The 13,633-nt window shown below is 37.0% G+C and overlaps 1 pseudogene; it reads right to left on the reverse strand.

The window, feature by feature from the left end:
* Window positions 1–239: 239 nt before the first annotated feature.
* On the reverse strand, window positions 240–12,674 carry LOC111904684 (kinetochore protein NDC80 homolog; annotated as a pseudogene).
* Between the last annotated feature and the right edge of the window lie 959 nt (window positions 12,675–13,633).

Below are 13,633 nucleotides of genomic sequence, written 5' to 3' on the forward strand. Positions count from 1 at the left end.
TCCACATCCAGAACCGCAATCACATTTTTCAGTGAAACTGGGTAACAACATAACAGCCAAAGCATCAACACATGTTCTTGAAATGACAAAACTGCCCTTCACTAGCTATTTTTTTTAGGGCTAAAGGCTTTTTAGATTACAAGGATCAAAAACAACCCTTTTTCCTTCTTTATGTCAGAATTTGACATGTTTATACCCTCAGAAGTCGATCCTGGTGTAGGTGTTGGATTGTTTTTAAATTAATCAGTTCGCTTTCGTGACCCACACTGTCTGCAAAGGAGGTTGTCCAACAAAATTTGATGTAGGATTCCCAAATATCTGATGCAGAACAACAAGCTGTAAATAGGATTCCCATATTTAAACTCTCCATCCAGTAATTGAAGGACCTTCATCTGGCTCATAAGGAGACATGTATTGACCTACATAAACAATGTGAATAGTTAACAAGTAAATGAATGTTTCACAAATGGAGAAGGTTGGAAGCTTTAAAGGTTAAGTACCTTCAACAATTACAATAACAATGACAGAGCCACATTCGTAGGGTCAAAGGCAACTACAGTAACTCTAGAACCCCATGTAGTTGTTGCTGCTAGCTGCGCTGAAGCTTCAGGACTCACATATGCAGAAATATTTGAAACGGGAGAACAATGAAGGGCAACCATGTCACTATAATCTTGCTCTGTAAGTTTCTTCCCATGTTTACTTTCTGAATCAAAGTATTCATGCCAGCTAAACCAATAAGAATCCAATGAAGCAAAACCATCCCAAGAAGGTGGAGTAAGCGAAGAAGGGATCCCATTGGTGGTGCTAGTCTTTGGAGTTGCTTGAAATCCATTCCCAAATCTAGGAGTCACCTTCTTTAAATAATTGCTGAAGAGATATCAAACTTTCAAGATTTTCAATTGAACTTTTCTTTACATCATCACTAGAAGACTTTAGCGCAGGCTTCAATGTTGATTTACAATCCATCCCAAGCACCTCAGCAGGTGTTAAACCTTTTTCATTCAACTCATACTAGAAGTCATTACCTAGTTTCAACCTAAAAAATCAACAAGAAAACAAAAAATTAATAAGGGTTGTGATAAAGATGATTCATATGTCAAAAAGTGTACCTCCTCATAGTCTGGTTGCATTCGATCTGAAGTGCCTCAATCTCCTTTAAATTTGTCCCTATGACATCATTAAGATCCCAACATTTCTCCTCCCATTTGTTCCTTTCGATCTCTGCCTCTCCTATATCTCTTTCCACTGATTGTAACTCTCTCTTCATCCTCTCTGCATCTCTTAAATTCATAGTCTGTTCTTCCACTTTCTTCTTCAACTCTTCATTCTCCTCACACATCCTAACCCACTCCTCTATTTTAGTTCCTAATTCCTTATTTTTTCTTCTAATAGCTTCTCCATAGACACAACATGTGTCTGCAACTGTTTGATTAATTTGTTAAACTTCTTAATATCCTTTTCCAACATTCCATGTTCCTCCTCCTTTGATTCCCTCGGTGAATGTCACACCCCAAAACCGAGAACGGCGGAAACGTTCTGGGGCGGAGGACATCATGTATAGTATCACAACACAGTATAATAGTAAACAAGTAAAAAAAATCTTCCATTGCATTAAATAAATAATTTTAATACAAGTGTGTTCTGTAGTATATAAGACACCAAAATATGAATCAAAATATAAGAGGAGTCTTGAATGCGCTCCATCTTCTCAAAAGTTGGCATCGGTACCTATCTACTGATGACCTGAGAATACAAGCTATTTTGAAAGAGTTTATCAGCATTAAAGCTGGTGAGTTCATAAGTATTTAGTGTTTATGTTTGTATCAAAATGTTTGAACCGTTGTTTGAAGTACGAGTTTGTAAATGTTTGTAGTAAAAGTATGCGAATGTTTGTAAAAGTTTGTAACTCCTAGAAAATCCTATATTTTCTACTAAAAGTAGCCTCCTACCAAGGCATGACTGTTTTGGTATGATTGTTTCTTGTAAAAGTGTGTAATTTTCCCAAGTGTAACTATCCTTATCAAAATATAGTTTGTACATTAATGTTTAAGTGAAATGATCACTAAATAAACGTAAAGGGTAAATTAATGTAGTATTGTAGTGTTGTATTATAGGAACTACTGTTGTACTAACTACCTTAAACCGAATTTATATCAAGGTATTATGTGATTAATGGTACCATGCTATCGACAGAAAACACGACATTGTAAGTCGTAAAAAGGTATGATGTTTGGCACCCGCAAACCTACAGGTCCGACTGTAGCTAGCAACAAGGTGTATGATAGTCAATACAATATAGATCTATACGCAAACTCACGCTCTCCCTCCAGGAGATTCTGGCTACAACTCGGGCCATGACAATGTAGGCATGCTCCGATACAGTGGATCACATTTATGTTAACGTATTCTTGTATATGTAATGTATTGTTACTCTTCATAGTATTGTTGTATATGTTCTCTTTCTAGTATAGTTATATATGTTCTCATCATAGTATAGTTGTATATGTTCTCATAGTAATAAGTAATGACTCATGAATAAACTGACACTTTTATGCTTCATTGAACTAGAAGTAGTGAGTAGTATAACTCTAAACTATACCTATTATAGTTAATTAGCAAACTTATTGAATGATTGAATGTACTGAACTGAGATAAAAGTCTTTGTATCTATACTTATATACATAATATATCAGTAAGGATTCAACGACACTCGGACAAACAACCGTGTACTTTAAGACCACAACCAAACGAGGACATGATGTAAAGTGGGTTATCTCTCTTAAGTCCTTCAAACCTTATTTATATAACTATATATGTAGTAGACATGGTTTTAACAATATATAAGTTTAAAAAAACTGTAAAAGAATGGTTTAGTATAAAAGTGAATTTGATAAAGAGTTTGACATATAAAATAGTTTGATAACAGTTTAAAGTCATTTGATTGGTAAAACAGTTAAAATCATGAAAAATCCATTTGAATGTTGGTTATTAATCACACGTGATTGATCTAATAACTAAGATGGTTTAAGTTGTTTTCTCCCCATAAAGCATTTAACACATTTAAAAGCATTTCAAAGGTTAATTAATGGGTATGAACTCACCTGCAGTGAGTGGTTTGGATGAACTGATGGTAGAGGATCGCTAGGTGTCAAGTGAAGACTTGTACACACTCAAAGACCCTAGTTGACATATAATAACACATATATGAATCCAATTAGTCTTAAAACAACTAATTAACAAGGTTAAGACATCCTAGGACATGTTAAACACCTTTTATAAGTGCTTTAAGTCACAAGGGTTGCATCTAAGTGTTGTAGGGCATTGCTATTGCGTTTGGGGTTCAAGGAAAACCCCATGCTGAAGTTTACGGTTTTATGACCATCACCAAATGAGTTTACGGTCATAAACTCATGGGTTTATGGTCGTAATCTCTTGCCCCTTATACTACGAGTTTTCTTGAAGTCCTACAAGTCCATAGAAGTATTTCTACTTGAAGCACAAGCCTATGGAAGGGATTAGGGCACCATTTCACACCTAAATGGAGTTTACGATCCCTAGACCATTTTCCTTTGGGTTTACTACCATAAACTCACAAGGTTGATGGTTTTTTTATGGTTTTCAAGCCCTTAGCACTTCAAGGAAGGAATCTAGGCAAGTTTCCAAGGATTAGGATGGACTAGGCACACTTTGGAACCACTTTTTAGGGTTTACGGTCCAAGAACATCTTGGACCGTAAACACCTTGATCTTGGTGTTTATTGGGTGTTTTCTTTATGTTTAGAAGTGTAACAAGCTTTATAAACTCTAGGATATAAGTACTTACTATGTAGAAGCTTGAAAAGATGCTAAAGGCCCAAGAACACTAGTGTGTGCTCTTGGTGCTCTTAGTGTTTTGAAGATCTAAGTAAAATATGAAAACGAATGGATGAAATTCATCAGTTTTGAGCATTCTAACACTTCCTAAGTGTTCATGCAACCCTAATAACCTTGGATTCATGTTTGTCTAATTATCATGCAAAGTTGAACTCCAAGGTTATATTCCTATCTAGCATACACGGGGAACAATTTTTAACTTGAATGGAAGATAGAATAACTTACCTTGTTGTTGCTTATGATCCTTGAAACCTTATGAGCTTAGCACCCCACGTGTTATGCCTCAACTACTTCACACAACACCAAATGCTCCAGGAACCGAACGGAAATCGTAGCTCTTTCAAGGTCTCTCGGAACCGAGAAGATGATGATACGCCATTTAAGATAAGTGATCATATCATCCTCTGTTCTAGATATCAGCCGGAAAAATACATGGAACAATGTCTTACTTGTTGTCCAGCAGTTTGTTTCCCAATTTCCGATTTGTTTGACAAAGAACTTAATTGAACACATAAAGTTAGTTCTGACCGGGCCCGGTACATAGGTCAAAACAAAATCATCGAGGGGCCCAGATATTAGCTTCTAATCCAAGAAGGAGCAGATAAACTTCGACTCATATATTTGTTCTACCACTCATTGAATTATACACAAAAGCACGTTTTATAACATCGAGTTACCAATGCGTTTTCGTACAATCAATGCATAACCAACTCGTAAGTAACAAAACATATCTCTAGGTTTGAAGACTTATATGATATTACCGTCTCACGATCACTCAAGATAAATTCCATGTAGTGATTCCAGTGAGCGTGGGTTGATTCCAATGCTCAGAACTTATGAGCACTCATGATTGTTGTAGCCATGTCCAACACCTTAGACCTCTGCAACCAATCATGACAATCTTGATTCATACCTACTTCCGACATATGACCGACTGTGGAGGTTCGGATAATATGATATACCAAACAAAATTATTCTGGAAGTCCAAACATGCAAAAGATATACAGTAAATGATTGACAAGAGATAGCAACACTTTACTCATAAATAAAACACCTTTTATTCATCATCTAATGTCAGTTACACTTTACAAATTTCAAGGTTATCTAACTACTAAATCTAATATCATCCTTCTGCCCTATGCTCCGAGCATGCTGGAGATGCTTAACCCGAGTCAGTCCCTTCGTGAGGGGATCTGCTGGATTCTCATCCGATGATACCCTCTTTTCCATGAGGAGTCCTTCTTCTATTCAATGTCTAAAGAAATGGTATTTTCTGTCAATGTGTCTGGATCTCCCGTGATCCCTTGGTTCCTTGGCTAAGGCAACGACACTTTCACTATCATAGAAAATTTCCATTGGCTCTTTAATAGCTGGTACAACTCCAAGGTCTCCAATGAAGTTCTTCAGCCATATCGCCTCCTTTGCTGCCTCACTAGCAGCAATATACTCTGATTCGCAGGTTGAATCAACCACTGTCTCTTGCTTGGAACTGTTCCAAGAAATTGCTCCTCCGTTTAGGGTAAAGACCCAGCCTGACTGAGAGTAGAAAGTTAGCATCACTATACCCTGCAACTCTCAAGTCACCACTCCCACCGAGGGTAAGGACCCAGTCCTTAGTCCTCCGTAGGTACTTGAGGATATTCTTTACTGCAGTTCAGCGTGCCTTTCTAGGGTTACCCTGATACCTGCTAACCATGCTCAAGGAAAAGGCTACATCAGGTCGAGTACACGTCATAGCATACATGATCGATCCTACAGCCGAAGCATAAGGTATTCGACTCATTTCTGTTATCTCAGCCTCAGTGCTAGGGCTTTGTGTCTTACTCAATCTGGCATTACTCTGGATGCGTAACTCTCCTTTCTTGGAGTCCTGCATGCTGAATCTCTTCAACACCTTATCCAAGTAGGTACTCTGACTAAGTCCAATTAGTCTTTTACACTGGTCTTTCAAGATCCTTATCCCTAGAATATAGACAGCTTCTCTTAGGTCCTTCATAGAGAAACACTTCCCAAGCCAGTACTTAACTTCCTGCAGAGTTGGGATGTCATTTCCTATGATTCATCTTTGCAAGATTGGGATGTCATTTCCTACACAAGATTCATCTTCATTCCTAGAAAGGCCAAATTCTTTAACTTTCTCATCAAAGCAAGGATTCCATCTGCGAGGTGCTTGCTTTAACCCATAAATGGATTTCTCAAGCTTACACACTCTATTAGGGTACTTTGTATTGATAAAACCCTCTGGCTGACTCATGTAAACATCTTCAGCCAACTTTCCATTAAGGAAAGCAGTTTTGACATCCATTTGCCATATTTAATAGTCATGAAATGAGGCTATGGCTAACAGAACCCTAATGGACTTAATCTTGGCCATTGGAGAAAAGGTCTCATCATAATGAACTCCCGGAGTTTGTGAGAAACCCTTTGCAACCAGTCGTGCCTTATAAGTATGTACATTACCATCCATGTCGGTCTTTTTCTTGAAGATCCATTTGCACCCTACAGTCTTACGACCTGGTACATTCTAAACCAAGTTCCAAACTTGATTGTCATACATGGATTGTATCTCGCTATCCATTGCCTTTTTCCACTTGGCTGACTCAGGGCCTTCCATGGCTTCCGCGTAACCCTTAGGTTCATGCAGACCTATCAGTGTCTCATCACTGATAAGTGTATCACCTTCCGTAGTAATATGAAATCCATAGTAATGCTCAGGTGCATTCCCAACCCTTGTGGAACGCCTCAGAGGTACAGACTTGTCAATTGGCTCAACAGGAGTTTCCTCCTCAAGTTGAGTGCTAGGGTTTGAAGTTCCTTCACCACTTGACTCCTGAATTTCTTCAAGGTCAACTTGCCTCCCACTGTTTCCTTGGCTTATGAACTCTCTCTCTCTCTCAAAAGATAGCCCTCCTAGCTACAAAGACCACATTTTCACTAGGTCTGTAGAAGAGGTAACCAAAGGATTGTTGTGGGTAGTCGATGAAAATACACCTCTCGCTTCGAGGTTCGAGCTTCTCATGAGTCTCGCATTTCACGAAAGCCTCGCAACCCCAAATCATGATGTGGTCTAGTTTGGGTACTTTACCAGTCCACTTCTCATGAGGAGTTTTGCCAATTTTCTTTGTAGGGACCAGATTAAGGATATGGGCGGCAGTCTCTAAGGCATACCCCCAAAATGAGATTGGTAGTGAAGCTCGACTCATCATGGAACGAAACATATCCAACATGGTTCGATTACGCCTCTCAGCCACACCATTCAAACGCGGTGTCCTGTGAGGTGTCAGTTGTGAGACAATCCCACATTCCCTAAGATAGTCGAGGAACTCTGAACTAAGATACTCACTACCTCGATTGGATCGAAGCATCTTAATGTTCCTGCCCAATTGATTCTTGACTTCCTGTTTAAATTCCTTAAACCTTTCGAAAGTCTCTGACTTGTGCTTGATTAAGTAGACATATCCATATCTACTGTAATCATCAGTAAAAGTCAAATAATAACGATTAGCATCCCTTGTGGAATGTTTGAAGGGCCCACACACATCCGTGTGTACAAGATCCAACAAACCTTCACCCCTCTCACAAGAACCTGTGAAGGGTGACTTTTTCATTTTTCCAAGTAAGCATGATTCGCAACTATCATCTGACTTTATGTTAAATGAATCCAAGACTCCATCCTTTTGGAGTTGGCCTATGTGTTTCTTGCTTATATGTCAAAGACGACAATGCCATAACGATGCTTTATCCAAGTTATTATCATTAACAAAATCAATACACAATACATTATTCCCTAAGTTATCAACCACATATACTGTTTCATACACACCATCACAAGGTAATGCTTTAAAATAAAGAACATTATTAAAGAAAGCATTAATCGAACTAACTTCATTATCAAATGAAAAGGTGAAACCTTGTTTATACAATGCATGAAAGGAAATAATGTTTCTTGCCATTTATGGAGAATAACAACACTTATTCAAATCTAAACTAAACCAACTACTTAGCGATAAAGTATAAACTCCAATGTTGGTGACAGGTAAGCTTTCCTATTCCCCATGATTAAGTTTATTCTTCCTTGCTCCACATTCTCACTTCTTCTTAGTCCCTGCAAATCAGAACAGATATGAATACCACAATCGGTATCAAGGACCCAAGAGTTAGAATGGGGTGAATTATTAGATAAGATAGTGTAAATACCTACATGGTTGGGTTTAACTTTCCCATCCTTCACATCTTGCTGGTATTTTCGGCAGTTTCGCTTCCAATGTGACTTTTCATGGCAATAGAAGCATTCAACCTCTTTTGGGTCAGAAGGAGTGACGAAACCTTTCTTGGTTCCACTTGAAGAAGGGCCATCAAGGGTCCTAGCCTTCGAAGAGCTCTTTCTCTTCTTCCCTCGACTTTTCCCGATTTCCAAAATCGGGGAGGAGTTTAGTGTAGGAGTGTTAACAACCAACTTCCCCTTAAGACCTGTTTCCGTGGTCTTGAGAAGTCCCTGAAGTTTGCTAAGTGTGACCTCTTGCTTATTCATGTGATATGTCATGCAAAATTGATCATAGCACGATGGTAAGGAGTGCAAAATGATATCTATTGCAAGCTCCTCGGGGAAGTTCACATTAAGCTTCAACAACCGATCCACATACCTTTCCATTTTCTGCATGTGGCTCGTGACAGATTTCGCGTCCTTCATCATGGTTGTTATCATGGAGCATGATTTCATACCTCTCTTGTCGTGCACTTTGATGGTATCTTTCCATCAGATCTTGGTGCATTTCAAAAGGGTAGAAGTCCTCATAGGACTTTTGGAGTTCCGCTGTCATCATGGCCATCATGATGCATGCCACTTTGGTAGCATCCCTTTCATGTGCTTGAAAGTCAGCGATCTCCTAGGGAGTTGCAGTGGTCTCATCAATCTCCTTAAGCTCCTTGTCGAGGACATATTCTTTGTCCTTGTAGCGGGTAATCATGTTGATGTTTCTGATCCATTCATTGAAGTTGGATCCATCAAAAGTGACTTTCCCACACAAGTTCATAAGGGTAAAGGAGCCATTAGGATTAGAGCCAGAAGCAACATTGTTTGAAGACATTTGAAGGAAGAGGACAAGATTAGTTTAGATATTAAGAGAGTCCTTAATAAAACACCCAAATGTAATATTAAGGCTAGGATCCAATCACAATGTATTATAACTTAGAAGAGGTATGTCGTAATCCAAGCTATAACATATTTGAAAGGTAGGTGAATGACGATTTACTAATTTCCACCATGAAATACGAAATATTAAATATTAGGTTTTTGATTGGGTCTTAGAAATTCCTAGATTCTTTTAAGATTCAATGAACTTTTCAAAGGCATGTTTCAATCTCGAGTGTGCCGTCCATGTTTTGTGACTGGGATACTGAGGATCACAAAACGAGGTGTGAAGTAACCATGCAAATCAATTGGTACCCTTAAAGTTTATCACTCAATCGATGTGCCAGTAAACCACACACGCTCCACCGATACTATGATAAACCTTAAGTCACCCTTTACCTACCTTGTTAAGTCCAAGTTAGTGTGCCGGTTAACCACACATGCTCCACCAACGACTTAATCAAAGTGTAAAGTGTAATTTCATGGATTAGCACCTTATTCACATTTTTCCTAAAGTAAGTAAGATTGGTAATTTAATAAAACATTTAGTTACTTTATAATATTCATCATACTTTTAATGAGAATTTATAAGTCCTTGTCTTACCCGTTCGACTAACGACCTCCACCGATCAAGGAATCGGTGAGTGAGAGTGGACACCCATTAAGTTGTCATTTTATAGGCAACAACCTTATACCCCCCTTATAGACTGGCTTCGTGAATGAGGCATACTAGCGGTAAGATGACTTGCTCTTATAAATATATATATATATATATATATATATATATATATATATATATATATATATATATATATATATATACATTATTAACTTATAATATTATAAAGTATAAGGGTTGAATTTTAACTTTTAAAATTCGAAGGGTTGGAACTAAAGTTTTAATCAAGACTTTACTTGTTCCAAAACTTGAGGGCATGTTTTGTAAACTTTCAAAACTTTTCATTTCTTATAACTTATGAGTTAATTGAGTAATAAAATGAAGACTCTTCATTTTTATAACTCATGTGTTCTTTTAATGGTTTTAATAAAAGTCTGACTTTTGATTTTCCATAACTTGAGGACAAGTTATGGACTCCATTAAAACACATTACGATCAAAAATTAAACTACCAAGTAGGTTACAAATCATTCCTATGATCATCTAATCTTCATAAGTTCAAGAACATGAATATGAACATTTTCAAGAATCAAAAATTACACTTAAAACTTTGTAATTTTGATAATTTTCATTGCTAATGGATTAGCATAAACATTACACCATCTAAAACAAGTTTTCAAGTACCAAAACAGTTTAGGGTAATGTTTCTAGTCCATTTCCAGCAACAAAAGTCGAAAATCTGCATTTTAAACCTCCTACTCGTCGAGTGCACGAACCTACTCGGCGAGTAGGATGAATATACACATGAACTCGGCGAGTCCCCCTATGGACTCAGCGAGTTCATCAGGCAGATTGCACAATATCGACTTTTTTCAACAATTTTGCACAAATAACAAACAAACAAGCGTAGGCTCTGATACCACTGATGGGTTTTGAGCATTCTAACACTTCCTAAGTGTACATGCAACCCTAATAACCTTGGATCTATGTTTGTCTAATTATCATGCAAAGTTGAACTCCAAGGTTATATTCGTATCTAGCATACATGGGGAACAATTTTTAACTTGAATGGAAGATAGAATAACTTACCTTGTTGTTGCTTATGATCCTTGAAACCTTGTGAGCCTACCACCCCAAGTGTGATGCCTCAAAGGCTTCACACAACACCAAATGCTCTTGGAATGAATTTAGAGAGAACACACACTTCTAAAATTGGCCTAGCCCTCTTGTTTCATATGTGTAGCCGATTTTGGTGGAGAATGGGTTTCTTATATAGTGTTAACACTTCTAGGGTTACACCATATAAACCCTAATGTGTCATGACTCTTCATTTCCATGACCCATGGGTTTGTAACTCCCATGGAGCATCCATGGAGCATCTTATGGGTGGAACCCAACTTGATAATCCATGGAGCCTCTTAGCCCACTATACAAGTTATGGATGATTTACATAATCAACCCATATATTTAACTAGTTATCTTTTGATCACTTAATTAATTCTAAATTAATTCTTGATCAAACTAATTAAATAATATTATTAATATATTATAACTTATAATATAATAATAATTCCCAAGTGTTATTTCTCTCATTTAGTCTATCCAATTGCATGGTGCCATGCAACCCAAATGGACCATGCCGGGTCGGGTCAAGTACATACCAGAAATAGTTATGGACTTAGACAACTTCTCCAATAGAAATGATGTATAAACACTAGGTGTTATGTTATAACAACAAATCAAGTCCAGAAACACTTACATTTTCGGGATATCAGGTGAAAGACGGGATGATAGTTGAGAGAGTTTTGAGCTTTGGATCTTGGTTTTGTGAAAAATGGCAAATAATGACTAAGTGTCATATATATACCCCCATGCTAGGGTTTATGGCCGTAAACACCCTTGTTTAGGTCATAAACTCTAAAATCTTGGAGTTTTGGAATTATATTGTTGCACAATAAACCCTAGGGCATCCTCTTTCCTGATATTTCCTGAAGTACTAAACTTAAAACCCTCAAACTTAATCCAAAAAGCTTCAAAGTTAGTAGGAACTATTCTAACTTCTATTAAATTGAATGGTTGTACGGAATAGAAATTTCGGGTTATCACAGTGAAGGCCCAGACTTCATTGTCTCCAGTTTTGCCTCCAAATCCTTCACATCTCCTGGTTTGACCTTTATATTCTCCTCCAGAGATATTTTCTCCTATTGTCAACATGTCAGGAGCCCATATCAACATGAGTAAAATAATTTTTAGGTATTTTGATTATACAAAGAAAAGTGATTAATACCTGGTGTAACTTCTCCATGAAGTTTTCATCTTCCCATTCCATTGCATCGTCGTCTCCCCTTATGTAAAGTAGGTAAGTATTCAGAGTATAGATGAACATGCTGTCGCCAGAAATTGATTGTGAGTGGGTGGAATTTGCAAGGTGCTCATTATACATTGCAATTTGTACAAGCCAATGTAGCACGGCTAAAACAGTAGAAACATGTGAGGCGTTCCAGGGGATTTTAACGCCGACTTGTTGACAAGGGTAAATGTTGATTCAAACCTTAGAAATTGCTCTAAAAGGGTCAATGATTGGAGGGGGAATGATTTACAATGTAAGATAGAGGAGGTTGCATCGAGCTCTAGAAATCACACGATGTCGAGAATAATTAAGAAGCTAAGGGGGTGTTTGAGAGTAATGTATGTTCTTGTTATGGATGTGTAGCTGAGAAGCATTGTGCTTGACGGTGGTTTCAATCAACATTTGTTTTTGGTAGAAGATAGGTGAAGTGAGGGGTTCAATCGATGTTTTTAAAGTGAAATCAGAGATTGGAGAGCCGAAGAGGAGAGAATCACAGAAGCATGAAGTGTGGATTGATTTTTTAGGGTTCAATGGTAGTGAAGCGGATCGGAGAGGAGGGAGAGGGGAGAATTGATTGCGAAGAAAGAAGGTAGAAAAGAACAAGGCGGGTTTTCAAAATTTTGGGGATTTCATTTTCACCCGTATCTACTAAACGCGTGTTCATTAAAATTATAAAGCGACACTTATAGAGGACCCGCATTTAAGATATAGCGCCTCCGTGTTTTTAATTTTTTTTTCTTAATGACACTAATTTAAGGGCATGCAATACTGCATGACCTAAATCCTTAAAGTTTTTTGATGAGATGACACTTTTTTAATGTCACTTTTTTTGTGTAACATAAATCAATGAGTGTCGTGGTTTGCACATCGTAAAAGGGTCTTTTTCTTGTAGTGAGGAAAAAGATAAACAACAAATCAAAATTATTTCAGTTGAGAAATATAACTTGTTATGCAAGAAATTAAATTTAGAACAAAATCTCAAATATGAGAATATGTGTGAATTTGATGAAAGCAAAATGACTGAAATATCAGTTGAAGATGAAGTTGATTGTTCTTCTTTTGTGGCAAATATTGAACAACCAAAAAGAAATTTGATTTTTGAAGATTCAATTGAGTTTGACTAGTTTGTTCAAAATGATGGTATGAAACATTTAAATGTTCAAGCAGTAGTTTTTTCCAAAAATTCAGAAAACTCCAAATCAAGTTTTTGTGAAAAAGGGACTTGAAAAAAATGAAACTTCAAAATTAACGTTAATGGTCAACCTTAATAATGCGAAAGGCAATGAAGAATTCTTTTGGTTAGCACCAATTGACAATAATGATGAAACAAAAGATTTATTTGAATTAACTTTGTGGAAAACCAAAGGGAAATATGTTTCGAAACCACTGAATAATGTGAAATTTTCACAAAATGAAGTTGGAAAAAGTGGAACGAAAGATGTTCCAATAAATTTTCAAAAGGAAAATGTGGTGAAAAAAAATTCCAAAAGGAAAACAATGTGATATATCAAAAATCTGTTGAAGAAGTAAAAGAAAAAAAAGAAGATCAACGAATATTAGATATAAAAGGAATTTGATTAAAAGGAAACATTTGTGGAAGAAAAAGGAAATTGATAATAATTTTTCATGTTCTAATAATAAGAGTGAAAAGTTTGTTGG

This window comes from Lactuca sativa, chromosome 4 (assembly GCF_002870075.4).
Source record: "Lactuca sativa cultivar Salinas chromosome 4, Lsat_Salinas_v11, whole genome shotgun sequence".
In the NCBI taxonomy this organism is placed as follows: Eukaryota; Viridiplantae; Streptophyta; class Magnoliopsida; order Asterales; family Asteraceae; genus Lactuca; species Lactuca sativa.